Source organism: Phaseolus vulgaris, chromosome 7 (assembly GCF_051622355.1).
Source record: "Phaseolus vulgaris cultivar YP4 chromosome 7, ASM5162235v1, whole genome shotgun sequence".
Classification (NCBI taxonomy): Eukaryota; Viridiplantae; Streptophyta; class Magnoliopsida; order Fabales; family Fabaceae; genus Phaseolus; species Phaseolus vulgaris.
This window is the reverse complement of record NC_143504.1, coordinates 20,332,131-20,336,023: the sequence shown is the minus strand read 5'-3', so window position 1 is coordinate 20,336,023 and position 3,893 is coordinate 20,332,131. Positions and strand designations below refer to the sequence as shown.

General features: G+C 37.6%; 1 pseudogene; it reads left to right on the top strand.

The window, feature by feature from the left end:
* The first annotated feature begins 1,250 nt into the window (after positions 1-1,250).
* Positions 1,251-1,841, top strand: LOC137817275 (secreted RxLR effector protein 161 pseudogene; annotated as a pseudogene).
* Positions 1,842-3,893: the final 2,052 nt, after the last annotated feature.

Sequence of the window (3,893 nt, the reverse complement as noted above, 5' to 3'; positions counted from 1 at the left end):
GAAAGCCAAATGTGAGCCACCTAAAAGTCTTCGGTTGTAAGTGTTATATCCTTAACAATGGCAAGGAAAGCTCCGGTAAGTTTGATGCTAAATCCGATAAAGGTATCTTTCTTGGTTACCCTCTTAATAGCCATGCTTATAGAGTCTTTAATAAAAAGCTTATGACTGTTGAGGAGTCTATTCATGTTATTTTTTATGATACTAACCACTGTGAACAAGCTGCAGCTAAGATCAATATAGATGAGAATTATCAAAACATCTTTTTAAAGAATCATGACAGCAACACAAAAATTCAACCGGTTGAACCCTTGAATCAACCGATTGAAAATCTGCAGCAGCAGGATCTGCAAAAAGATTGGAAGATTCCAAAGGATCTGTCTCTTGACATCGTCATAGGTCAAATCCACAAAGGAGTTTCCACCATAAGGAATATGGCAAATTTTTACAATCACATTGCATTCGTTTCAAAGATTGAACCTCAATCAGTGTGCGAAGCTCTCAAGGATGAATTATGGACAACAACAATGCAGGAAGAGCTTAATCAGTTTGTAAGAAACGAAAGTCTGGACTCTTGTTCCAAAAACCAATCAAATGAATGTGATAGGTACCAAGTGGGTGTTCAGAAACAAATCTAATGACTCAAGCATCATTACAAGAAACAAAACGAGACTCGTTGCCAAAGGATACAATCAAGCTAAAGGAATCAATTATGATGAAACCTTCGCACCTGTGGCAAGGTTAGAAGCAGTAAGGTTGTTATTAGCTTTTGCTTGTATGAGTGGTTTCAAATTGTTTAAGATGGATGTGAAAAGTGCATTTCTCAATGGAGTCGTGAATGAGGAGATCTATGTCTCACAGTCACTTGGCTTTGAAGATCACAAGCATCTAGAGTATGTATACAAGCTTAAGAAAGCATTGTATGGCCTCAAACAAGCTCCACATCAATGGTATGAAAGGCTAAGTCTTTTTCTTTTATCTCATGAGTATCAAAGAGGTAAGGTAGATAAGACTTTGTTCATTAAGAAAGTTAGAACTGATATTATCTTAGTACAAATATACGTAGATGATATTGTGTTTGACTCTTCTAATGTAAAACTTTGTGAGGACTTTGTCAAAGCAATGCAGGGGGAGTTCGAAATGTCAATGATGGGACAACTTTCATTCTTTCTCGGCCTACAAGTTAAACTATTCAAAGAAGGATCTTTGTATGCCAATCAAAGTATTGCAAAGACATCCTTAAGAAGTTCGAGATGGAATCATGTAAAGTAACAACAACTTCTATGTCAACAAACTGCTACTTAGAAGCTGATGAAGCTGGACCAGAGGTTAATCAAACCATGTACATGGGTTTAATAGGTTCTCTTCTTTATCTAATAGCAAGCAGACCAGACATTATGTTCGTTGTGTGTCTTTGTGCTAGATTCCAATCTTGCCCCAAGGAATCACATCTCAAAGCTGCAAAGAGGATCCTGAAATATCTAAAAGGCACAATATCCATGGGCTCATCGTATCCCTCTCTTTCTCCTATACATTTGGTAGGTTATTCTGACTCGGATTTTGCAGGTTGCAAATTAGATAGGAAGAGTACAATTGGAACATGCCACTTACTTAGATCAAGCCTCGTTTCATGGCATAGTAAGAAGCAAACGTGTGTAGCTTTATCCATTGTTGAAGCTGAATATATAACTGCTGGTAGTTGTTGTGCGCAGATTCTATGGATCAAACAACAGCTTGAAGATTTTGGATTAAATATTAGCAAAGTTCCTCTTCTATGTGACAACACAAGCGCCATTAACTTTGACAAAAAATCATATCCAACACTCAAGGAAAAAGCACATTGAAATAAGACACCACTTCATTCGTGATCATATAACCAATGGAGACTATGAAATCAAGTTCGTTTCCACAGAGAGACAACTTGTTGATATCTTCACCAAACCTTTATCCAAGGACAGGTTTTATTCTCTACGAAATGAATTGGGAATTCTTGATATGCATGCTTTAACTTAGTTGTGTCTTCTTTTGATTTGTCTATTTGATGAGACAAATAGGGGGAGAAGGGTTGTTGGGAGCTGTAATGTTCTTAATCATGTTAAACTGCTTTGAATTTTTGGAGTTTTAAAATTGCTGGTTTCTAGTTTACAATTTTTTAACCGGTTATCTCTGTGAAATAACTCATTGTTCTTATGCAGTTCTGCTTAACTGAAATCTAATGTATGGTGCATATCTGTTTTGGACTACTCTATTTTGTGTTTGTTCAGTGATTGCAGGATTCAATAGATTCTAAACAAAGAACATTCCTAAAAGCATCACAAGGATTAGTCTCCATCAAATAAGGGGAGATTGTTGAAGATGGGAAGCTTTAATGTATCAAATCCTCATGATGCCTGAAGTTATGTTATGTTTTAGGTCTAGGTTTAGTTATGAGGTTTAGAATCTTTGTAAGATCAGTCTAGATTCTCAAACAAAGCTCATTTCAATCTGTTTTAAAGATTAAAGTCTTTTTCTATGTAAAGGGAAAAACAACCGATTAAAGTTTCAAGATAATCGGTTGTTTGTCATTTAGCTGGCAAAGGTGTTTTGAAACTGTTTTTTTTAATCAGTTGTATAACTGTCAAAGCCATTGAACTGGTTAAATCGTGGTTTTAACCGATTAAATGTATGTTTTCATAAGAGTTTTTTTGAAAACCTGTTTTAACTGATTTGGTTGTTTCAAATCTGCCTTCAAGGGTAGCTTCTCAAGGTTTATAAATTGAGTCTTCTTTCAAACGTAAAAAGATTCATGAAACAGAAAGGCTTGATACTCTGATTGTGATTGATATGAGATATTACCAACTGTTTGGGAAAAGGTGTTTTACCAAGTTTTAGCAAGATTGCCTTTGAGCTTTGTTGTGATTCAAAGAACTGATCAATAGGGTTTCTGGTGTACTGTGATTCCAGGTGTTTTCTAACCCTATTTTGGTTCTTGTATTTGTTCATATTACTCTATGTAAAATTGTTGTAAAATCCTGTAAAGTCAGTGTGATTCTGGCTTGAGGTGTTGGTTGTGTGCAAAGAGGGTGAGTAGGCTTTGTGGGATTCAAAGTCACCTCTTTGTGTGGTGTATGTGTAATCTGTGATTGATTTCATAGTGAAATACTCAGTGGTTTGATTGAGGACTAGATGTAGCTCTTGGACAGTGATGGAAGAGGCCCCAGCACCACCTTTTATAAAGGGCACCCACAAGAGCGCCTAGGACAGCCATTGCATGAAGGCAACCCAAAAGGAGCGTCTAGGACCACAAAGGAGCGTCTAGGACAACCATTGCATGAAGGCAACCCAAAAAGGAGCGTCTAGGACCACAAGGGGGCGTCTAGGACAACCATTGCATGAAGGAAACCCAAAAGGAGCGTCTAAGACCACAAAGGAGCGTCTAGGACAACCTTGCATGAATGCAACCACAAAAGAACATCTAGGACAACCTTGCATGAAGGGCAACCACAAAGGAGCGTCTAGGCCAAGAGCAAGGGCGTTACGAATAAAAGGGAAACATGCCCAAGAATCAAGTGTAGCTTTGTCTTAATTGTGGTGTAAATAGCATAGCCTCATGAACCTTTAATTAAATTCTGCAAATTAGGATTAAGGAGGAGTTAACCTAGATTAGCTACGGTTTCTAGAAGCTCTTCACTAATCTAGGACGTCCATGTGCAAGTTAGGAGGCCATGTGCTCCATGTGCCTCCATGTGCTACTCTTTTGCATTTCATTTGGTTTGCATTTGCTCATCATTTCAGTTCCTCCTTAGCCTATAAAAGGAGGAGCCAACCTCATGTATTGGAAGATTAAATTGAGTATTGTTATGCTGCCAAAGTTGAGCCATAATCTCTACTCCTTGCGTAACATCTAGGTTTTAGTT